The 25699-nt window shown below is 51.2% G+C and overlaps 1 non-coding gene across 1 annotated transcript; it reads right to left on the reverse strand.

Moving 5' to 3' along the window:
- Positions 1-11185: 11185 nt before the first annotated feature.
- TRNAS-ACU (transfer RNA serine (anticodon ACU)) lies at positions 11186-11257 on the reverse strand. Its single transcript has one exon. It is a non-coding gene; the product is annotated as a tRNA-Ser (tRNA).
- Between the last annotated feature and the right edge of the window lie 14442 nt (positions 11258-25699).

Below are 25699 nucleotides of genomic sequence, written 5' to 3' on the forward strand. Positions count from 1 at the left end.
CGTTTGTTCCCGGGCCCACTGTGCTCTCTTCCAATCTCTTAATGTCACAGCTTTCAGCCATGGACAGAAAGCGTGAAGCAGGGATTCAGTGTGAATTGGAAAGTTGCTGTGGAAGTGCAGTGCAGCAGATGTGTTACAAGCATTTCTCAGTGAAGGTACTGAACATAATGGGAGGAAAATAAAAGCTTAGAGCAGCTTTACTGAGTGTAATCCTTCAGCAGGCACTAAAACAGTAGTTAGTCATGGCCTGACATGGGGCAATAATGTCCAGAAGTGTGAGCATGATTGCTAAGAAAAGGCCCAAGACTTTCGTCAGCATCAGAGATGAGCTAGAAAGGAAGCCTAGACCAAAAACAACCTTGCTTAAACCTTTTTGAGAGGTAGTAGTTTCTTCTGCAATAAAAGGTACATTTTTGATGTGTAGGAAATGCTGGGAACAAATGCGCTACAAGCGACACAAAAAGGACACATACACACGGCACAAGCGCGCTTGTAGCGCATTTGTTCCCAGTATGATCAACCAACTAGCCCCTGTAATAGCTTTGCTAGGAAATGCTGCTTTGTTGGGCCACTGAATTCACGAGTCCTTGCAAAAATATCGAAGAGGCCTTGAGAGTCAATGAATACCCTTGATTTTTATCTGTGCGAAAATAGCATGCACTTCTCTATCATTTTTATTTACAAAGCTCACTGCAGTGTTTTCAAATTCGCTCGGCTCTCTGCAGGATAGCAGTTTTACCCAAAATCCACTACTGGCACTGACTAGACACGGGAATTGCTGCGCACAGTGTATACACTTCAAGGAAATCCTTCACACCGAACTCCTGATTTCGTGAGAAGCAAAGCTTTGTACTTTTCATATCAGTGTTGAGCACATTTTTGTTTGTAGCCATTATCAGCACTTCCATAGAATATACATTGAAGTTGCTCAGGGCGCAAAAATGTTTTCCAAGCACAAACGAAAAAAAAAAGTGTTGTGATAGAAGTACAGTATTTATACGAGTACAATGTCGCCAAGAATATCACGGGGAGTGTAGTTTTAGAACTCGCGAGAATTTAAAAAATTCGCGGTTATAATGCGATCAAAGTTTATTCAAGTCAGTTATATAAGCCGAGGCGTCAAGGGCTCGGAAGAAAAGCGATGCGGCGTGAAAAAATACCGAAGCAATGGCTAAAGGTCGATATCATTTGAGCGGCAAAACTTCTTAAATGCGCGTGATATCAGCCGCAAGATAGCCTTCGACCGGCGAGCCAGCCTCAGCGGCCGTGGTCATCGCCGCTGTACCCGGTCGTCCTCTTTCCTTTCTCTACTCTGCTCAATTCGCACTGCGTTCTCTCGTAATGACTCCGTACCGCTATCTTTCCGCGCCACCTACTGAGAGGTCGACCTTTCCTAACTTCGCTTCAATATTTTACGCCCCAGACAACAGCTCGAGCGTTCTGAGATGCCTGCAGACGTTTTTGCACAAATTGCATGCAAGTGCCTCTCGTTGGACAGTGCTCACTTCATGCAAGTTTCAATATCGTCGTAATGGCGCAACACTACACTACACAATATATTCATCACTTTCTAGAACAGCTCGTTATGGGAACCAAAATTATCAGTGAACTTACGGTCTGCCGTGCACGGTGTCCTTCAGGAAGTGTAGCGATTCAAAATATTGCCACGCCACTTCGTTGTCAGCCACTTCTTCTGCCCCGGCGCCACTTTTCTTCGAGTCCGTCGCCGCTTGGCATATGCGGCGAAATTTGTCCCGCAGCGATTTCCACCGCTTTTGAGCGAGATCGGAACCCTCTGCACGATTGAAACAAGCGTTTTCGAGCACATTTCGCTTTAATCAGTTCTCGTCATAAGCAAGATCGGCTTACCTTTGCTTGGTAGACTTGGCAGAACCTCCGCTCCCACTTCCAGCCACAAAGCTGCCTTTAAAAGCTTATTTTTATTACTTTTATGGCTCGCCTGCCAGAGCGACGGCCGACTTTCCACTGCGGCGATCAAATATTCGTTCATTATTTTGTTTTGCGACATGGCGCGAACAGCCTCGGCACCACACAAAAATGTAAACAGCAAGTGAAAAGCGCGCGAAAAGCAGCACCGGATGTCCCGAGAACCGCGTCCTCTCATTGGTGTATGTCTGCCTGAAGTACGCCAATGAGAGACGTGACGATGAGCAGCTTCCGGCGCTAGCGCGGACGCTGGAGCAGATATCTAGCAGTGACAGATCTCGGCGCCTCGCCTAGGTTCGTTGGCGTCTGCTGCAGTGCGCATGCGCAGACCGGTTCCGGCGTACGCCAAGAGCGCCGACGCCCAGGAAGGGCCCTTGGAGTTGGGCCTTAAGGCGCCCGTGTGCTGTGCGATGTCACTGCCCGTTAAAGATCCCCAGGTGGTCGAAATTATTCCGGAGCCCTCCACTACGGCACCTCCTTCTTCCCTTCTTCTTTCACTCCCTCCCTTGTCCCTTCCCTTACGGCGCTGTTCAGGTGTCCAACGATATATGAGACAGATACTGCGGCAATTCCTTTCCCCAAAAACCAAATTAAAAAAAATCAGCGTCACTGCAGACCGTTCGTGATCTCTTCGAGCGGCGAATGGGTTCTCTCAAGATGCCTCCTAGAGACTACGAGCGATCTTTCCAACGGGAGAGACGTCGCGCCGAACGAACGATGGCGATTCGTGGACTCCCTCACAGCGCTGTAACACGCCGTCGCGTTCCAATCTCAGGGGCTAAGCTTAAGCGTCCTCCAATTCTTAAAGCGAAAGCTTAATTTACTGGCATAGAAAAGCTAAGGTCATCGGTGCCGTAATTTTGTCTTCAAGTGGAGGAGCGCTGTAGTTGTGGCATCAACGTGACACACCACGTCACTCCTTGCCCAGCCGGGAGCATTGGCTCGGGTAGCTCTGGGCGACCCGGCGTCGCACCGAACACAAGCCTTCCGCTTTATACATCAATGCGCACCGGCGCTCTAAGCACAACCCACTTTCATGCCCTGCGCAGGCGTTGCCGACAGACGCTTTCCCGCTCCACTCGAACAAGGTGTGTGGCGTCACGGAGGGAGTAGGCATAACACCTGGAATTCCTCCTCTCCGCAACGCGGAGACGGCGACAGAGCGCACATCTGCCGGATCTCCCCACGGCGGGCGTTGCATCGGAAACAACCAGCGTTCCATTGAACGCACCAAACAGCACTTGCGTTGTATGCAGAACCCACTTTCATGCACTGCGCATGCAATGTCACGCCTGTAACACTAAACAATCAGGAATAAAAAACACAAATGACGCAAAACAATGCAAAACGCCTTCGTGTTTACGAGACTATCCTGGCTTAATCCACAGCACAACCAAACATGACAAAACATTTCGCTTACGTAGCTAAACTGCCCCCTTTTTTTACTACGCCTTTGTACTTACCTCCTTTCAGTCATGGCACGTTTGCGGAGTCCACCGTGAAGTGAGACAGTTCCCAAGCCTTCCCTTTCATGATAACCAAGCGTTGAAGACTAGATCAAGATTCCCCCAGAGGGCAGCCAAATACCGCACCAATAACCCCAACCAACCAGCCAAGCTAACAAGCAACGGAGAAGCGCCGTTAGAAACGAGAGACTAAAGACTGCTGTCGTCGACAGACCGACTTGGCTCAAAGCGCCAGACCGCCTGCGCGTGACTTCCGAGCGTGAACGCGTATGACGTTATCTTCACCCGCCAGATGTCGCAGAGCGCTACTCACCACAGATGGAAATAAACCCGTTTCTCAGGATCCGAACACCGCATAACCACATATAACTTCTGCCAATACAAAATGACGTTCGGTTAATCTCTAGCACAAAACAACACACCGGCCGACAAGCCTCTAACGGCTGCAGATTCTGCGGCATTCAATTGCACTTCTTTATTGAAATTTGCCATGGATCCTGTTTTCCTCTTTATTTAATTCCTTATTGATTCGTTTAACCCTGGAACTTTACAATTAAAGAGCCCTAAACGCCTCCCGATTCTACGCCGATCTTTTAAACGTAGATATACATCATTTGTCGCCTGGATAACACTCCCTCTTCAAGGATTACAACACACATCTTTCAATTTTTATATTTCGTAAACACTGCTGTAAATAGCGGATCTCACTCATCTTCCCAGTTTCTCAAAAAATACACAGGACCACTGCGTTAAATATTTTTCGCTTTCAGGACAGCTAAAAGCTTTCATTTCAAAGACAAAAAAGAAGAAAGTGGACTCCAGAATGGCCAACGATATTCTGCTGAAATTGTTCTTCCTATCTTTACTTTGTAAGTCAGCATCTCAACCCGTCAAGTGTGACACTCTGGAATGGTCTCCCACTGCTACTGCTGACTACGAAAAGAAGGACACCTTAACAGCGACTGTAAGTGTTGTGCCCAGTCATGGGACCCTGACGTGCTCCGTCAAAGCGCCTGTGAAGATCGTAGAACTGTATGCTGTTGTGGCCAAGTTTAAGAACGGAGACATAACCAAAGTCAGCGACATTTTGAAGGGTACCTTTTCCGCGTTCACTCCACCCGACGGCATGACAGAGGCTGCCTGCGCAGCATCGAATGAGAAATACGTCAAAGGCACCCAAACGTTGCAAGCTGAAGAGGTCAAGTTCCAGTGGACGGCGGACAACATGGCTTTAGGCAGCACTGGAGTAGATGCGCAAGTACTTGTTGTGATCTGCGAAAAAGGGACCAAAAAAGGCTGTTCAAAGATACTGGCCTCCACAAAAGCAGCTCTTACACCGGGCGCCGCACCGCCACCCCAAGGCCCGGAACCCGTCAAGTGTGACACTCTCGAATGGTCTCCCCCTGCTACTGGTGACTACGAAAAGAAGGACGCCTCAACAGCAACATTAAGCGTTGTCCCCAAAGATGCTACCCTCACTTTCTCAGTCAAAGCGCACGTAAAGATCGTAGAATTGTATGCTGTTGTGGCTAAGCTTAAGAACGGAGACATAACCAAAGTCAGCGACATTTTGAAGGGCACTTTTTCCGGCTTCACTCCACCCGACGGCGTGGCAGAGGCTGCCTGCGCAGCATCGAATGAGAAATACGTCAAAGGCACCCAAATGTTGCAAGCTGAAGAGGTCAAGTTCCAGTGGACTGCGGACAACATGGCTTTAGGCAGCACTGGAGTAGATGCGCAAGTACTTGTTGTGATCTGCGAAAAAGGGACCAAAAAAGGCTGTTCAAAGATACTGCCCTCCACAAAAGCAGCTCTTACACCGGGCCCCGCACCGCCACCCTAAGGCCCGGAACCCGTCAAGTGTGACACTCTCGAATGGTCTCCCCCTGCTACTGGTGGCTACGAAAAGAAGGACGCCTTAACTGCAACAATAAGCGTTGTCCCCAAAGATGCAACCCTCACTTGCTCCGTCAAAGCGTTGGTGAAGATCGTAGAACTGTATGCTGTTGTCGCCAAGTTCAAGGACGGAGAGATAACCAAAGCCAGCGACATTTTGAAAGGCACCTTTTGCGGGTTCACTCCACCCGACGGCGTGGCAGAGGCTGCCTGCGCAGCATCGAATGAGAAATACGTCAAAGGCACCCAAACGTTGCAAGCTGAAGAGGTAAAGTTCCAGTGGACTGCGGACAACTCGGCTTTAGGCAGCACTGGAGTAGAGGCGCAAGTACTTGTTGTGATCTGCGAAAAAGGGACCAAAAAAATCTGTTCAAAGATACTGGCCTCCACAAAAGCAGCTCTTACACCGGGCACCGCACCGCCACCCCAAGGACCGGAACCCGTCAAGTGTGACACTCTCGAATGGTCTCCCCCTGCTACTGGTGGCTACGAAAAGGACACCTTAACAGCAACAATAAGCGTTGTCCCCAAAGATGCAACCCTCACTTGCTCCGTCAAAGCGTTGGTGAAGATCGTAGAACTGTATGCTGTTGTCGCCAAGTTCAAGGACAGAGAGATAACCAAAGCCAGCGACATTTTGAAAGGCACCTTTTGCGGGTTCACTCCACCCGACGGCGTGGCAGAGGCTGCCTGCGCAGCATCGAATGAGAAATACGTCAAAGGCACCCAAACGTTGCAAGCTGAAGAGGTAAAGTTCCAGTGGACTGCGGACAACTCGGCTTTAGGCAGCACTGGAGTAGAGGCGCAAGTACTCGCTGTGATTTGCCAAAAAGGGACCAAAAAAAGCTGTTCAATGATACTGGCCTCCACAAAAGCAGCTCTTACACCGGGCACCACACCGCCACCCCAAGGCCCGGAACCCGTCAAGTGTGACACTCTCGAATAGTCTCCCCCTGCTACTGGTGGCTACGAAAAGAAGGACACCTTAACAGCAACAATAAGCGTTGTCCCCAAAGATGCAACCCTCACTTGCTCCGTCAAAGCGTTGGTGAAGATCGTAGAACTGTATGCTGTTGTCGCCAAGTTCAAGGACGGAGAGATAACCAAAGCCAGCGACATTTTGAAAGGCACCTTTTGCGGCTTCACTCCACCCGACTGCGTGGCAGAGGCTGCCTGCGCAGCATCGAACGAGAAATACGTCAAAGGCACCCAAACGTTGCAAGCTGACGAGGTCAAGTTCAAGTGGACTGCGGATAACTCGGCTTTAGGCAGCGCTGGTGTTGAAGCGTAAGTACTTGTTGTGATCTGCGAAAAAGGGACCAAAATAAGCTGTTCAAAGATACTGGCCTCCACAAAAGCAGCTCTTACACCGGGCGGCGCGCCACCAACCCAATGCCCAGAACCTGTAAAGTGCGACACCCTGGAATGGTCTCCCTCTGCGCCTGCTGACTACGAAAAGAAGGACGGTTTAACAGCAACAATAAGCGTTGTCCCCAAAGATGCAACCCTCACTTGCTCCGTCAAAGCGTTGGTGAAGATCGTAGAACTGTATGCTGTTGTCGCCAAGTTCAAGGACGGAGAGATAACCAAAGCCAGCGACATTCTGAAGGGCACCTTTTCCGGGTTCACTCCACCCGACGGCGTGGCAGAGGCTGCCTGCGCAGCATCGAATGAGAAATACGTCAAAGGCACCCAAACGTTGCAAGCTGAAGAGGTCAAGTTCCAGTGGACTGCGGACAGCTCGGCTTTAGGCAGCGCTGGTGTTGAAGCGCAAGTACTTGTTGTGATCTGCGAAAAAGGGACCAAAATAAGCTGTTCAAAGATACTGGCCTCCACAAAAGCAGCTCTTACACCAGGCGGCGCGCCACCAACCCAAGGCCCGGAACCTGTAAATTGCGACACCCTGGAATGGTCTCCCTCTGCGCCTGCTGACTACGAAAAGAAGGACGGTTTAACAGCAACAATAAGCGTTGTCTCCAAAGATGCAACCCTCACTTGCTCCGTCAAAGCGTTGGTGAAGATCGTAGAACTGTATGCTGTTGTCGCCAAGTTCAAGGACGGAGAGATAACCAAAGTCATCGACATTCTGAAGGGCACCTTTTCCGGGTTCACTCCACCCGACGGCATGACAGAGGTTGCCTGCGCAGCGTCGAACGAGAAATACGTCAAAGGCACCCAAACGTTGCAAGCTGAAGAGGTCAAGTTCCAGTGGACTGCGGACAGCTCGGCTTTAGGCAGCGCTGGTGTTGAAGCGCAAGTACTTGTTGTGATCTGCGAAAAAGGGACCAAAATAAGCTGTTCAAAGATACTGGCCTCCACAAAAGCAGCTCTTACACCGGGCGGCGCGCCACCAACCCAAGGCCCGGAACCTGTAAAGTGCGACTCCCTGGAGTGGTCTCCCTCTGCGCCTGCTGACTACGAAAAGAAGGACGGTTTAACTGCGACTATAAGTGTTGTGCCCAATCATGGGACCCTGACGTGCTCCGTCAAAGCGCCTGTGAAGATCGTCGAAATGTATGCTGTTGTCGCCAAGTTCAAAGATGGAAACAGAAGACGAAGACGTCGCGATGTTTTGAAGGGCACCTTTTCGGGGTTCACTCCTAGCGACGGCGTGAAAGAGGCAACCTGCGCAAGATCGAAAGGTATATACGTCAAAGGCACCAAATCTTTGCAAGCTGAAGAGGTCACGTTCCAGTGGATTGCGGATAGCTCACTTTTACGCAGATCTGGTGTTCAAGTGCAAGTGCTTGCAGTGATCTGCGAAAAAGGCGCGGGGACCAAAATACGCTGTTCAAAGATACTGTCCTCAACAAAAGCAGCTCTTCCGTCGCCGAAGACAGATGGCGATGACAACAGCGGTTCATCATTTTTTATGAGCGCTCTTGTTGCGGGATTTCTTGTTGTTCTCAGCTTGCTTGCCTTTGGACTCCCAGGAAGACAGGTCGTCTTAGTCACGGCTTCTCTACATTAAAGCCTTGTTTCCGGTAACCTGTGCTACGATTTTGTATTTTTCTTCTGGTAATGGGAAAGCGCGGCATATCACTCCATCAGCAAGAGACATTGTTCAGTGGCTTGACTCTCACGGCCAGAGTCGTGTAGCAGACTTGTAAAATAACATCGGTGAAGACACTGCTTTGCTTTGTTTACCTCCTAGAAGCTATAGCATGATAATAGCAGGAAGAATTATCTTGCGTGTGGGTTTGGAAGTTTTGATTGCACAAGTTTTCCAATAATTTGCACATAAACCTGAAATTGTTATTCTCCCTGTTGCTCATGATCATTCTTTCTACACTGCAGCAGTCTGTAAAGCGTATCATTGCTGACTGGTTCCTCAGTCTTTCTCTCTTGTTTTAGGCTGTGCTTTCATTCAAATGGTGCACACTGCGCGCGTTTTCAAGCGCGTTTTGATGCAGGCACGCTTTCAACGTTGTCATGTTCGCTGCACCATGTTAATATATTATTTTCCTTATTGCCATCCATGCTACATGAAAAATCCTGAAACAAAATCGCCGAAAGAATATTAGCCTTCGCAGGGTGAGAGATCTACACCCCTCGGGTGGGCACCTGGACTTCTGTCTGGCGCTTTAAGCAGCTCGCATTGCGCTGATAGGCGAGCTGCTCAAAGTTCCAGCTACAAGTCCAGATGCCCATCGCCTATCAGTACTGTGCAGCCGCCGCGGTGACTTAGTGGTTACGGCGCTCGGCTGCTGACCCGAAAGACGCGGGTTCGATCCCAGCCGCGGCTGTGGAATTTTGATGGAGGCGAAATTCTAGAGGCCCGTGTACTGTGTGACGTCAGTGCAAGTTAAAGACCACCAGGTGGTCGAAATTATTCCGGAGCCCTCCACTACGGCACCTCTTTCTTCCTTTCTTCTCTTAGTCCCTCCTTTATCTCTTCCCTTACGGCGCGGTTCAGATGTCAAACGATATATCTTACAGATACTGCGCCATTTCCTTTCCCCAAAAACCAATTATTATTATTATTAGACTGTAATTCAAACATCTCGTTCGCCATGAAGTGCGAGGAGTCTTCTTTGACGGCTGCTAATTCAGTTTACGAGGATTGAACTTTGAAGTTGCGCATTATACCGCCGCCCCCCGCAAAAACTGGTCTAGAATCTACGGGCGTCCTCTGTAACGTCGGTGTAGCCGTCAGAAATGACGGCTTACCTCAACTGGTGAAGTCTGAGATTGAAGGCGCCATAACTCTCCTGGCTTCCCGTTTTTGTCTAACTTATGTTTCGTGAAGAGTATGTTCAATTGCGATTGCTCTCGTCTCATATAAAGGTATGTAAATTTCGGCGCGAAATATGGTCGTACATTCCGAAACAACATTAGTGTCCCTAGCCGTTAGCGGCGAAACCTGCAGGGGAAGAGCGCTGAGACCCGCCGCGGTGGCTCTGTGGTTAGCGCGCTCGGTTACTGATCCGGAGTACCCGGGTCCAAACCCGACCGCGGCGGCAGCGTTTCGATGGGGGCGAAACGCAAAGGCGCCCGTGTGCTGTGCAATGTCAATGCACGTTAAAGATTTCCAGGTGGTCTAAATTATTCCGAAGCCCTCCACTATGGCACCTCTTTCTTCTCTTAGTCCCTCCTTTATCTCTTCCCTTACGGCGCGGTTGACGTGTCCGTGAGAAAAATACTGCAAATACCAATTTTCATTTTCACTTCTTAAATCTACTTATGTGCTTTCAATGCGAAAACATTGTTATTTCCTTTTTACTTTGTGTGTGTGTGTGTGTGTGTGCGTGGGGGGGGCGGGGGGGGGGCACGTTTGGAAGACTCGGGCTGCATTTTTTTCGCTTTCCAAAAGTTCGCGGCCGACGGTTAGGGGCTTATTGATAGGTAGGTAGAGTGACTTGACTCCCCGTAACATTATCACTCCCCTCACCAGGCAGTTCAAGTTTTTACTCTGCTCTCTTGAGATCCAGGTAAGAGGTGGCGCACACAAGCCGATTAACGACGAAAGCCTTAACGAGCCGACGTGTGTTGCGCTCTGTCATGCCCTGTCGCGGAGTCGCCACGCGTTTAACGAGCCGTATGGTCTGCTGGACCGAGGTCTTCAACCTGTGCGGCGTTATTTGTTGCATGTTGTTGTTGTTACTTTGTTGACAGGCGTACAAGGCGCCTCTAGGCCTCCCCAGAAACACGTACACCACGAGACTTCTGTATCTTGCCGGCCAAAACACCCTTGAAGAGCTCACTGAGGCATAACTTACTTCTAAAGAGCAGCGGCTCAAGCAGACAGATACGGGGCTCTAAATTTGCGAAGCTTAAGCATATAGGACGCGTACCCTTCAGGCCAGGTGATTATACGTACAGAGATGCGCGAACGCATTCGGGTCAAACCTATCCCCAAGAGCATGCAAGCGGACCGTCATGAAAACCGGAGGAGGGCCAGGGCGAAGAAGTTCAACAAAAAGTATCAAGGGGACGATAGTGCCGTGTATTTTGATGCGGCACATTATAAATTTACAGGCAAATACGCTTTCGCTGGGAGCGCGGTGAGCATCTCCCGCAGGGTAGCGGCTACGGTGGTCACGGACCGAGTGGAAGAGGCCGAAGAGGCTGCAATAGCACTAGGAATCGTTCAGGAAGGTACCAGCACAATTCTTCGTGATTCCAAAACAATAATAATAATAAATAATCATTGGTTTTTGGGGAAAGGAAACGGCGCAGTATCTGTCTCATATATCGTTCGACACCTGAACCGCGCCGTAAGGGAAGGTATAAAGGAGGGAGTGAAAGAAGAAAGGAAGAAGAGGTGCCGTAGTGGAGGGCTCCGGAATAATTTCGACCACCTGGGGATCTTTAACGTGCACTGACATCGCACAGCACACGGGCGCCTTAGCGTTTTTCCTCCATAAAAACGCAGCCGCCGCGGTCGGGTTCGAACCCGGGAACTCCGGATCAGTAGTCGAGCGCTCTAACCACTGAGCCACCGCGGCGGGTGATTCCAAAATGGCCGTTCGCAACTACGTGAGGGGTCGTATCTCTGCCACTGCATACAAAATTATTCGCACGATGCCAAAAGATAGGAAGGAAGTGGATCTGGTGTGGGTCCCGACCCACGTGGGTGTTCCAGGGAACGGGGCCGCTCACCAGTATGCTCGAAATTTTGTCAGCCGAGCTGGTGAGGTGGTCCCGACCCGGATGTTCCCAGGGGCGAGACGCTAATTGCATATCATGCCATGCCCAACTATTAAAGCGAAAGCTTTACAAGCCGCGAACTTGCGATTTCACCGTGGCGGTGCTCCGAGGAGGAACATGACGTCACAACGCGCTCCTCTCCGCAGATATTTCACTTTCTCACTTTCCCTAGTCACTACTGGGCATGCGCCAATAGTAGCACCGAGCCACAGGTGTTCCGCCGCTGCGCAGCGCCGCGCCTTTCCTCAAAATCTAACTTTCAATTGTTAGTTTTCTTTCCTTTTTCCCTTTCTCCTTTATCCATTCCTTTACGGAGCGGTTGGGGTGTCCACCTAGATACGTGAGACGGTTATTGTGCCATTTCCTTTCCTCAAAACCAAACAAAACAAGTGAGCCGACGGCGTTCATAGAGTTCCCCGCCGCGGTGGCTCAGTGGTTAGAGCGCTCGACTACTTTTATATATATATATATATATATATATATATAATTATAATTGGTATTTGGGGAAAGGAAGTGGCACGGTATCTGTCTCATATATCGTTGGACACCCGAACCGCGCCGTAAGGGAAGGGATAAAGCAGGGAGTGAAATAGGAAAGGAAGAAGGAGGTGCCGTAGTGGAGGGCTCCGGAATAATTTCGACCACCTGGGGATCTCTAACGTGCACTGACATCGCACAGCACACGGGCGACTACTACTGATCCGGAGTTCCCGGGTTCGAACCCGACCGCGGCGCCTGCGTTTTTATGGAAAAACGCTAAGGCGCCCGTGTGCTGTGCGATGTCAGTGCACGTTAAAGATCCCCAGGTGGTCGAAATTATTCCGGAGCCCTCCACTACGGCAACTCTTCTTCCTTTCTACTTTCACTCTCTCCTTTATCCCTTCCCTTACGGCGCGGTTCAGGTGTCCAACGATATATGAGACAGATACGGCGCCATTTCCTTTCCCCAAAAACCGATTATTATTATTATGTTCATAGAGTTCATGGGCGTTGACAACTTGGCAAAGGCCGTTCATTTTCACGGAAGGAAAGGCGCACAACCGGCTCTGTGGGTCAGTGGAGATCACAATCTCGCTTTCGTGTACATTGCGTTGGTGTCCAATTGCAAAAGCCTGCTTTGATTGCCTTCCGCACACTGGATATGCAGCGCGCCCTCCCTGCCACCCTGGGAGGTGGCATGCAGTTAATGGTTGATCGCGAGAGATTGATAACCAGATGAATGCTGCGGCCTAGCTATTGCTGCCGTGCCGAATCTCAGCCACAACGCTGTCAGCCCTAATGCATTCAGGCCACATCTCTCACCACCGCCACATGTATCAAAGCACGAATGAGGCGTCCGCATATCCAGGAAGCCAGTTACGCACCCTTCCTTTGCTCAAAACCATCGCCGTCTAGAACAATGTCAACGCCAACAACAATTAACATGGTGAACGCTGACATCTTTCGCTTTGTATATTCTGCTAATCCACATTATTTTTTACAGGGACCTTAGAGCGAGCGTGCCCCCCCCCCCGCGCACGTTTCACTCAGCCGCGAACAGGTGTGGAGGCGGCTGCAAACGCGGTCGCAGCCAAACCCGTTGACGTATTCCAATATCTTTCCCGATTTGGTAAATCCGTGTTGTCAGCTGTGCGGCGAGCCTGCCACCTTAGACCACATAATCTGGGACTCCACGGAGGCTCCGCCTACGGCAGATCTAGTCACATCTACCAAGCTTGAAAAACTTGAAGCCGTTCTCGCCAGTCCGGACCCGGACGTTCAGACCCGGGCCGGGGCAAAAGCGCAGAAGGTCGCCGACAGACAAACTGCCGGCCACCTGGAGGGGCTGAAATAACCCAGGAAGATCACCATCTTCCTGTCAATGATGTTTCTCTCTCTCCCCCCCTTCAAATTCTCTGACGGGTGCCAATAAAGTTATTTTTCTCTCTCTCGCATAGAGTTGATACAAAGTGCAAAACGCTTGTCCATAACGGCCTGAGGTACGAATCCTCGGCGTGTTCCAGACTGCCCACTCGACGTCTTTGGAAACGGACAGGACCTCAACATGCGCAGCTACGCTTTTGGTATTGCATCGTATTTTCTTGCCTGGCTAGACGTAGCGGCTTTGGTCGCCGCTCTAGCAGTCCGGAGCACGCGCTGGGCCGTTCGAGCTGTTTTGCTCTCTGCGTGACAAAAAGAAAAGAAAGCTATTCTTACGCGATGCTTCTTAGTTGGAGCTGTTCTAACAAATTCAGTTTAAAGCGAAAGCTTTACTACTCGCCTCCGTAGCTTCTTCGCCGTGTGCGCGAGTTTGACCTTGAACCGACCTAGAACCACGTGACAGCTATGACGTCACTCAGCCGCCGCCGCCGAAACCGAGCGGTCGCCTCTGTATATATAAACTGTCGGCGTTCATTGTGTTCATTTGCGTTGGCGTTGAGAACGTTCTAGACTCCGACTATTTTGATGAATCCACATATGTTTCCTGAAGTAAGATGATGTGAGGGGGGGGGGGGGGGGCTGGGTTTGTAGAATGTGCCTTGGAGCACACCCTGCATGCCCAGCCACACACCCTCCACTAATATTACCAGCTACGCCCCGTATAACCAGCAAACTGCACCGGACACACGGCTAAGCACCGCAATCTGGTCCACCGAAATTTAACAGGCAATCAAATAGACCTAAATCACCCCGACGTTCTGCACACTTTCGTGCAGGTCCTACCGAACACCTGCTCAAAAATCCCGTTCCACATCCTTATGTCTACTCACCCCCCCCCCCCCCCCCCCCCCCCCGCGACAAAAGCACATGAGTGGCGACCCTCGTTCTTAAGGCCTGCGCGACTGCACAAACAGGGACGCTACACATCCTAGGTGACTTAAACGCGCCGCATGCACCCGCAAAGCATGCGGTCGAAAGGGAGCCAAAGTGTGGGAAACAGCCCAAGCACAGGGACTGACACTACACCTAGACCCCGACACGCCTACTCGTATTAGCAACAGCGTCACGCAGGACAGCTGCACCGATGTCACTTTCGCCCGCAACATCCCAGACGCGCGCTGGGAAAACCTCGGCATGAACATAGGCAGCGACTACTATGTTCTCAGCATCACATTCACGGCAACTTACAGCAAAGCCCCTAACCGAACATCAAGCACACTAACTGGGGCGCCTTCAGATACGTGCGCGCCAAATGCACTTCAACCCCCGCAGACGATGTGGACACATGGACAAGCTCACTGCTCCAAGACACCGCCAATCCTACTTCCACAGCTACCCATGACGAGGATAGCCCCACTCCCGACGCCAAACTCATACACATGTGGGAGGCCCAGCGCAGTCTTCATGCTCCGTCTCGTTCGCCTCGAGCGGGAGATCGAAGCTTACTCCATCAAACTGAGTCAGGAGCAATGGCATCAAAGCTGCAAATGTCTTAACGGCAAGCTAGGATTCAAAAACTTGTGGTTTCTGCTCAGACATCTACTGGACCCAACTCACACCAAATCCACATCTCACAAGAACCTCACCCGCGTCATATAAGCCGTTCAAAGCACAAATGAGGAACACCTCACCACCCTGAAAGACACCAGTACTTCCGCTGAAATGCCCATCCCTTCAGGATACACGGGCGCTCAGAACACTGCATGGACGCCGACATTACAGCAGCAGAAGTCCGCGTCGCCCTCAGCCACATTAAAACCATCGCGGCGGCCGGCGACGACCGCATACCCAACAAGATGCTCCGCAACACCGACAATCAGTCCGTCCAGGCGCTCACGGACCTCTTCAACCAACACTGGCATGAGGGTCACCTTCCAGATACCTGGAAGCATGCCAAAGATATATTCATACCTACAAACGAGTGGAGCTGGGCAACCTCCGGCCCATCACGCTCACGTCCTGCCTGGGAAAGGTCACGGAACACGTCATACTCAATAGACTCCCCACTAACGTACACCAATAGGACATTTTCTCCCCCACTGTAATCGGCTTCAGGACCGGCCTTAGCACCCAAGACATTATGTGGAAAATCCGACACGGTATCCTCGATATGAGCCCCAACCGAGCTACACGAACCATCGTAGGCCTAGACGTCAGCAAGTGTTTCGGCAGTGTCGCATGCTTCTATCCTGGCCAACCTCTCAGAAATAAATGTAGGCGCCCGCACCTACAACTACATCGCCGACTTTCTTCATCACCGCAGAGTGAAACTTCACATTGGAGACCTCCAAAGCAAGATTACCTAGAGTCACCCGAGGAAAGCAACAAGAATCAGTCCTATTTCCGTTCCTTTTCAACACTACTATGACAGGCCTCCGTCCACTTCTGGAAGACATTCCTCACATTAAACCCTGAATATATGCCGATAAAATTACCCTCTGGACCAACTCCGCCTCAGAGGGGGAATCGAAAACCCCCTCCAAAGAGCAATTGACAAAATCCAAGCCTTTGTACAGGCGAACGGGCTCACATGCCCCCCCCCCCCCCAACTAAGTCCCAATCGCTAGTCGTCAGGGATAGACAAGTTCGCATGCCCGTCCCTGACCCTCAAGAGCCTATTGTGCTCTATGTCGACACACATCCCACACCTCCGGTCCAGACCAACCACGTTCTTTCTGGGCGTTATAATACAGAACAACACGCCAAACTAGGAGGCGACTCAGCGCCTCCGCACCACAGCCAACCAGATCAACGGCCTCATCCGCCGCAGAGGTGTGAAGGAGGTCGACCTCTGTCGGCTCTGGCAAGCTTTCCTCATTAGCAGCATAGTCTACTCCTACCCCTACTATCACCTTCGCCGGGAGGTCGAGGAAGCTGTGAACATTATACGCTCAGCATACAAAGCTGCACTGTGGCTGCCACAGTGCGCCAGCACACAGCATCTCCTCCAATTCCTCATCTACAACACACTGACAGAACTCATAGAGGCACTCAAGACGGCCCAAATCTACCGCCTCTCCCGCACCAAACACGGCTGGCCCATACTTGACAATCTCAACATCAACCCCATTGGTTACGTCCACCCCACGGTCCCCCTTCAACTAGGGGTCCATAGCCTCCTTGTCGTCAAACTAGTCCCCCAAATCAGGCTACCTGGCCGCCATAATACGTGCCGCAAGCTCAAAGCCCAAGCACTGGATGCCACATACCTCGCCGACGAGCGCGCAGTACACGTGGACGCTGCCCGGCAAAATGCAACCACGCCACAATCCACTCTCGTCACCACAGCCGCAGTACAAGCCCACTCTCCTACCGCGGCAGAAGAAGCCGCCATCGTGCTGGCCATCGCCGACTCACGTACGCCCACAGTCCCAAGCGACTCCAGAAGAGCGGTACAAAAATTACTCGGAAGGTTTTATCTGCCACCCCGCTGCACGCATCCTTCGCGGCACCACTCCCGACCATAAGATCAACCTAGTCTGCGTACCCGCCCCCGCGGGAAACTCAGGAAACGAAGGGGTCGACCGACAAGCCCGAGGCCGAACCAACCTGACGGCCGCCTCCATGAATCCAGGCGTTCTTCCTGAGGCTCACCAGACCTTTGCTGAAATCAGCAACCTTCACAGAGAGACGAGACGCCAATACCCGCCTGCTTACCTCATCTAAATTCTAGCGCAAGACACTATTCTCCACAGGTCGCAGACACACTCGATTCTTGGCCATTCTAGACTATCAATCATCACAGACGGTGAATACGACACCACCTGCTGAAATTTCAACCAAGGTAAAGTCAAACTCAGGCGCATATCCTCTCGGGTTGCGTGGGAAACCCGTTTTCCCGAACCGTACTGCCAGCTCCATCCAAAGAGGGATGGAATCAACTCCTCAGAAGGCCAGACAGGACCATACAACTGGCACTCGTTTCGTGGTCTCAGGAAGTCGCCCCCAGCTGGGGACCACCCCGAGCCCACCAGCCCTGAATCTCGACATTCTATGGTAATAAAGTTGTTTCTGTCTCTCTCTCTCAACAGGAAAGGAAGCACGCATAACTGACCCCCTGGGTCAATGGACGCCGCGTACGTAGGGTGGTGAGAGAGAGAGAGAGAGAGAGAGAGATGTGCGTTGCATGCATTAGCGCTGACAATGTTGTGGTAGACGCGCGGCACTGCAGCAAGAGACCGCAGCGTTCACTTTCTGACCAACCTCTCGCGGTCAACTATTAACTGCCACCTGAGGGGGTGGCATGGTGGACGCGCTGCCTATCCAGTGCGCAGAACGGAACGCACTCAACGTTACAGGCGCCAAGCCGCTGTCTACTTGCCCGATACACCACAGCTTTCACTCTCTAACTAGGTTCAGGAGTAGTTAAACCGCAGATGATTTTTTGCTACTAATATGTGGTAGGAGGTACTCTAATTAACACAAGATTTCCAATCGGTTTTGGGTAAAATATTTTAGGAATGTCGAAAGCCGCATTATGGACGCGCAAAGTTTGTTTGTTAGACGCCACGCTTACCTATTTTTTGTTATATCATCGATTTGGTGGCATCTTCAAACTGCATAACACGTATAGATGGCTAAATTTTCGCAATAGAAACTTTTTGCTGCGCAAAAAACCGCCGATTTTTTCCCACCTACCGACTTATTTTACACCAAAAATAGGGTTGCATCGTTTCGGTTCCAAGCTCGCGAATGGGCTCAGTTGGGTTGCGGTTCCAGGCAAAAAAATTGGCAGTGACTTAGCTCTGCTATTCCAGGATATACGTAGCGAGGGGTACGTTTGCCTGGCTGAGCTTGTTGCGGTCACTGTATATTTAGCAATGTGAGACATTGGGTATACACATCTTCTATTCATTTTGCTTGACTGAGACGAAGACTGCCCGATGACCTGTGAAGTAGCATGCAGCGATCTCAATTTTGTCGATACAGTATTTCGATTTGGTAGAGCCTTTTTAGTATAGAAGCTCAATAGTAGTTCCCCAATGTGTAGTCTGGACGTGAGGGTGGAAAGCTAAATTAGTCAAACTTTTCCTTCATACACTGACTAAAGGGGTCCTGTTTCCTGTTGAAATCACCCAAAATCACACACAACTGTGAAACCGTGCCGTAGGCTGGTATACACGTGGGAACCACATCAATCGTCTGCTTGACAGATGTTCCGGGTGCCACGTAGACTCCTTGGATGATAATGCCGCTCTCCAGAAGCCGAACACAGCAGGCTTCACCATTATTCACCGCGATCGAATGGAGATGTCTGACAGCGGTGATACCTTGTTTCACGTACACACAGACTCCAGCGTTCTTATTTGGTTCATGCCAACTGCAAGGCGAAAACCTCAGGATTGGAAGAGTTAATCTTCTCTTGTCTATACCGCCGTTTAGCAGCGGCTGGACTCTCCTTCTCACCATGCATGTCAAACGTTGTCATACAGACGCCCACTACATCTTCCACTACATCTCCGCCTTTTATACGCAATCCTGCGCATGCGACGCGGGGTTCGGGTGATACAGCGGCGTGCGGCCAGGCGGCGACGAACAACACGGCGCAGCTGTGGGGTCTCTGGTTACCGTGGTATCGGCGCATGCGCACAACTGCTCATCCGCGTGACGTCATGCTCGGATTTGACGTTGGAGTAGGCGCGCGGCCACGGCGACGGCAAAGCTCACGCCGCACTTTGCTCCTCTTCGGTTGCTATGGTAATGGCGCATGCGCACAACTTTCCTCTCCCGTGTACTGCGAAATGCTCGACTGGTAGCCCAGTGTACCTCTCGCTACAAAATACTGGCTCATTTCAGGTTTAAGCGATTGATTGATTGATTGATTGATCGATTGATTGATGAACGGATAAAGTAGAGGGCGAAAGGAGAAAGGATCGTGCCGTAGTGGAGGTCTCCAGAGTAAATTCGACCACCTGGGGATGTTCAATCTGCACTGACATCGCACAGCACACGGGAGCCTTTTTTCGCCCCAATCGAAACGCGGCCGCCGCGGTCCCGTTCGCACCCGGGTACTCCGGCTCAGTAGACGAGCCCCTTAACCATTGAGCTACCGCGGTGGTACGTTAAAGAACCCCAGCAGGTAGCAATTAACGGAGACCTTCACTGCGGAGTCCCTCATATCCTGAGTGTTTCGGGACATTAAACCCCCGTAAAAGATAAACCATCCTCAAAACAAGGGCACCACAGATAAAAAAATTTGGCTGTGGTTTAGCTCTGGTTAACACTAGTTGAATTGCGAAAGCTTCGTTTCCTCGGCACGTCGTCTACGCAGCGTCTCATTCCGACGCTCTTGAGAACTCAAACCGGTCTCTTCCGCAGTTGAAGAGTCACTCCGGGACGTGGCACGACTTCTAGCCGCATCTTCTTTACGACGCTCCTCGAGTCGTGCGGCGCGTTCTTCTGGCGTCTCTTGAGCGCGTTGTCTCTTCTTCCTCGCTTCGTTCTATCGTTGCTGCTTATCTGTCGCGCTCTCCATAACGACTACAATATACTACTACTGCTACTGTTGTTGTTGAAAGGAAGAAAGAAAAGGAAAGTGCACACCTCCTCTCCCTCCGCCCCTGCGGAGCACATCTGGTGGAGCGAGCGGCGACGGCAGCGGCGTCGACTACGGCGTCATCTGTTGGAGCGCGACTGCGGCCTTGCTAGACAACGGCAACTCAAGGTCGTTCGTCGGCGACGGCACACAGCATACGGCATATGGCTTAAGTGCGCGACGAGCCTAAATGGCTCGCTGGCTGGAGTAGTGAAGCTTTTGCTTTAAAATGTTTTTTTTTTGTGGGGAAAGAAAATGGCACAGCATCTGTCTCACATATCACGGCGGACACCTGAACCGCGCCGTAAGGCAAGGGATAAAGGATGAAGTGAAAGAAGAAAGGAAGAAAGGGGTACGGTAGTGGAGGACTCCGGAATAATTTCGACCACCTGGGTATCTTTAACGTGCACTGACATCGTACAGCACACGGGCGCTGTAATGAATGGCCTGTTAAGTCGGCGGAAGAGCTGAAAAGTACGACATATGGTGACAGCAAGAACACCAGTGCATTTCCACGGAAGCCAGCGGATCGCAACCAAGGCCTGGAAAACAACACGCCTCAACGGCTGCCGCGCTTTGGAATGTGTGGACGGGACGCCAGTTTGCGTCGTTTCCCGAACCCGTAAGCGGCGGACGCTGCCGCGGGTGACCCAACGGACCCCGGTGCGGCGGGGAAAGAGTGATGGACAGCATCGCCGGCTTCGCTTGGAGGTCGGTTTACTGTTACGTCCTTTCAGCGGAGCCGACACGCCGCAGAGGAGGCGCACTCAAGAACGGCGGTGAAACGGACCGACATGCCAGGAAGACCGTGGTTGCCTGCGGACTGCTGGTTGTGTTTGTTTTACGCGGTGATATACGTGCTCGCATCTGGTAGGCGGGTCTCCGTGGCGCCGAGTGGATATGTGCTCGTTGATATGTCCGCGCCAATTCCCTTACTAGGGACCTGGGGAAATAGAGAGGGGTTAAAAAAAGCCATGGTTCAGGACCAGAGAGCATTCTTCTGAATGTCGCTAAGATTGCAACATGTAAGACAAAAATAAATTCGTTCTGTTACGAGAGCTCCTCTTCTCCGTGGTCTTTCAACGCCGAGCCGGTCTTCACTACCTTCGGCTTCGGCCCTACATCCGGAGACACGACAGCGCCTTAGCGTTTCGCCTCTATCGAAACGCGGCCGCCGCGGTCGGGTTCAAACCCGGTTACTGCGGAATAGTAGCCGAGCGCCCTAACCGCTGAGCCAACGCGGCGGGTACCACCAACACCTGCCGCACATCTTGCCTTCTTCCGCCAAGGAACGTACTCGCGGGCCCGCCACTTATGTGACAGCCCCAAGAGCCGACTAGACTCATATCCCATTCTCCTGTCCAGCACACTTGCCCCTGCCTCTTGGCACCTAACCAATCTGCAGTAGTGGGAGGCGACTAGGCACGGCCAAGACGCCACAACCAGCACCCTGAAGGCCGTCCAATATGCTGCTGCGTAATTTTCTTTATTTTAGGCCTTCACATCAATAAACGTTTTTCACCACCACTCCGTTTCGATGGAGGCAGAAAGCAAATGTCACCCGTGCGGGGCGCAATGTAAGTACACGTTAACGATCCCCAGGTGGTCGAAATTATTCCAGAGCCCTCCAATGCGGCAGTTCTTTAAATTCTTTCCCACCCAACTTCCTCCCTTCCCGCACGGCGCGGTTGAAGTGTCCACAAGAAATAAGACATTTACAACACCTGCCATTTCCTCATAAGCAATCATGCAGCAGTAGCTAAAAAGAAACGGACCGACGCCGTTGGCAGAGACTAAGATTGTAGTGAATCGAAACCCTTCGTCGCCGGCAGCCCCAGACCAAGCTCCGAGTTCCAGCCAGCGCGCGCATTCCGAGCGTCAAAGCGTGTGGCGTCATCTTCATCAGCCGCTTGTCGCAGCGCGCTGCTCACAACCAGAAGAAAACACTCGCGTCTCCAGATCGCAACAAAGCGCAACAAATTGTAACACTTGCCAAAAATATACCAACTTCGTTAATCTGTAGCATAGACGTCATCGGCTCACGCAATTCTATACTCGCCATAACCCACTAAATAGTGAAGAATACGTGGCATTCACCTGCACTTCTTTCTTTGCACTCACATGAAATATTACCTTCCCTTTCTTTGCTTTAATTTTACCGAGATAAGGCGCAACAATTTGACCACCAACGCCTCCCGATAATCCGCCGATCTCCTAACGTAGGCATGCATCATCTGCACTTGCAAAAAACAATATGTCATTAAGGTTTATCCCACTCGGTCTTTCAAATATTATATTTCTTATACACTGCTCTATATAGCGGATCTAAATAAAAAATCAATTTCAAACAAAAACACAGCAATACCCCAAAAACACTTTTCACTCTTAGAACACTAAAAGCTTTTAGTTCAAAGACAAGAAAGAAGAAAGTGCCCTCCGCAATGGCCGAAGGTATTCTGCTCCAACTATTCTTCGCATGCTTTCTTTGTAAGTCAGCATCCCAACCCGTGAAGTGTGACACTCTCGAGTGGTCTCCTTCTGCGCCTGCTGACTACGAAAAGAAGGACGCCTTAACAGCGACGGTAAGTGTTGTCCCCAAAGATGCCACCCTCACTTGCTCCGTCAAAGCGCAGGTGAAGATCGTAGAACTGTATGCTGTTGTGGCCAAGTACAAGGACGGAAAGATAACCAAAGTCAGCGACATCTTGAAGGGCACCTTTTCCGGGTTCACTCCACCCGACGGCGTAGCAGAGGCTGCCTGCGCAGCATCGAACGAGAAATACGTCAAAGGCACCCAACCGTTGCAAGCTGACGAGGTCAAGTTCCAGTGGACTGCGGACAACTCGGCTTTAGGCAGCGCTGGTGTTGAAGCGCAAGTACTTGTTGTGATCTGCGAAAAAGGGACCAAAATAAGCTGTTCAAAGATACTGGCCTCCACAAAAGCAGCTCTTACACCAGCCGGCCCTCAAACTCCGGAACCCGTGAAGTGTGACACTCTCGAGTGGTCTCCTTCTGCGCCTGCTGACTACGAAAAGAAGGACGCCTTAACAGCGACGATAAGTGTTGTGCCCAAAGATGCGACCCTCACTTGCTCCGTCAAAGCGCAGGTGAAGATCGTAGAACTGTATGCTGTTGTGGCCAAGTACAAGGACGGAAAGATAACCAAAGTCAGCGACATTTTGAAGGGCACCTTTTCCGGGTTCACTCCACCCGACGGCGTAGCAGAGGCTGCCTGCGCAGCATCGAACGAGAAATACGTCAAAGGCACCCAACCGTTGCAAGCTGACGAGGTCAAGTTCCAGTGGACTGCGGACAACTCGGCTTTAGGCAGCGCTGGTGTTGAAGCGCAAGTACTTGTTGTGATCTGCGAAAAAGGGACCAAAATAAGCTGTTCAAAGATACTGGCCTCCACAAAAGCAGCTCTTACACCAGCCGGCCCTCAAACTCCGGAACCCGTGAAGTGTGACACTCTCGAGTGGTCTCCTTCTGCGCCTGCTGACTACGAAAAGAAGGACGCCTTAACAGCGACGATAAGTGTTGTGCCCAAAGATGCGACCCTCACTTGCTCCGTCAAAGCGCAGGTGAAGATCGTAGAACTGTATGCTGTTGTGGCCAAGTACAAGGACGGAAAGATAACCAAAGTCAGCGACATTTTGAAGGGCACCTTTTCCGGGTTCACTCCACCCGACGGCGTATCAGAGGCTGCCTGCGCAGCATCGAACGAGAAATACGTCAAAGGCACCCAACCGTTGCAAGCTGAAGAGGTCAAGTTCCAGTGGACTGCGGACAACTCGGCTTTAGGCAGCGCTGGTGTTGAAGCGCAAGTACTTGTTGTGATCTGCGAAAAAGGGACCAAAATAAGCTGTTCAAAGATACTGGCCTCCACAAAAGCAGCTCTTACACCAGCCGGCCCTCAAACTCCGGAACCCGTGAAGTGTGACACTCTCGAGTGGTCTCCTTCTGCGCCTGCTGACTACGAAAAGAAGGACGCCTTAACAGCGACGATAAGTGTTGTCCCCAAAGATGCGACCCTCACTTGCTCCGTCAAAGCGCAGGTGAAGATCGTAGAACTGTATGCTGTTGTGGCCAAGTACAAGGACGGAAAGATAACCAAAGTCAGCGACATTTTGAAGGGCGGCTTTTCCGACTTCGTTCCAAGCGACGGCATGAATGAGGCTGCCTGCACTGCCTCGAACGAGAAATACGTCAAAGGCACCCAACCGTTGCAAGCTGAAGAGGTCAAGTTCAAGTGGACTGCGGACAACTCGGCTTTAGGCGGCGCTGGAGTTGAAGCGCAAGTACTTGTTGTGATCTGCGAAAAAGGGACCAAAATAAGCTGTTCAAAGATACTGGCCTCCACAAAAGCAGCTCTTACACCAGCCGGCCCTCAAACTCCGGAACCCGTGAAGTGTGACACTCTCGAGTGGTCTCCTACTGCGCCTGCTGACTACGAAAAGAAGGACGCCTTAACAGCGACGATAAGTGTTGTCCCCAAAGATGCGACCCTCACTTGCTCCGTCAAAGCGCAGGTGAAGATCGTAGAACTGTATGCTGTTGTGGCCAAGTACAAGGACGGAAAGATAACCAAAGTCAGCGACATTTTGAAGGGCGCCTTTTCCGACTTCGTTCCAAGCGACGGCATGAATGAGGCTGCCTGCGCTGCCTCGAACGAGAAATACGTCAAAGGCACCCAACCGTTGCAAGCTGAAGAGGTCAAGTTCAAGTGGACTGCGGACAACTCGGCTTTAGGCGGCGCTGGAGTTGAAGCGCAAGTACTTGTTGTGATCTGCGAAAAAGGGACCAAAATAAGCTGTTCAAAAATACTGGCCTCCACAAAAGCAGCTCTTACACCAGCCGGCCCTCAAACTCCGGAACCCGTGAAGTGTGACACTCTCGAATGGTCTCCTACTGCGCCTGCTGACTACGAAAAAAAGGACGCCTTAACAGCGACGATAAGTGTTGTCCCCAAAGATGCGACCCTCACTTGCTCCGTCAAAGCGCAGGTGAAGATCGTAGAACTGTATGCTGTTGTGGCCAAGTACAAGGACGGAAAGATAACCAAAGTCAGCGACATTTTGAAGGGCGCCTTTTCCGACTTCGTTCCAAGCGACGGCATGAATGAGGCTGCCTGCGCTGCCTCGAACGAGAAATACGTCAAAGGCACCCAACCGTTGCAAGCTGAAGAGGTCAAGTTCAAGTGGACTGCGGACAACTCGGCTTTAGGCGGCGCTGGAGTTGAAGCGCAAGTACTTGTTGTGATCTGCGAAAAAGGGACCAAAATAAGCTGTTCAAAGATACTGGCCTCCACAAAAGCAGCTCTTGCACCAGCCGGCCCTCAAACTCCGGAACCCGTGAAGTGTGACACTCTCGAATGGTCTCCTACTGCGCCTGCTGACTACGAAAAGAAGGACGCCTTAACAGCGACGATAAGTGTTGTCCCCAAAGATGCGACCCTCACTTGCTCCGTCAAAGCGCAGGTGAAGATCGTAGAACTGTATGCTGTTGTGGCCAAGTACAAGGACGGAAAGATAACCAAAGTCAGCGACATTTTGAAGGGCGCCTTTTCCGACTTCGTTCCAAGCGACGGCATGAATGAGGCTGCCTGCGCTGCCTCGAACGAGAAATACGTCAAAGGCACCCAACCGTTGCAAGCTGAAGAGGTCAAGTTCAAGTGGACTGCGGACAACTCGGCTTTAGGCGGCGCTGGAGTTGAAGCGCAAGTACTTGTTGTGGTCTGCGAAAAAGGGACCAAAATAAGCTGTTCAAAGATACTGGCCTCCACAAA

This window comes from Amblyomma americanum, chromosome 2 (assembly GCF_052857255.1).
Source record: "Amblyomma americanum isolate KBUSLIRL-KWMA chromosome 2, ASM5285725v1, whole genome shotgun sequence".
Taxonomy (NCBI): domain Eukaryota; kingdom Metazoa; phylum Arthropoda; class Arachnida; order Ixodida; family Ixodidae; genus Amblyomma; species Amblyomma americanum.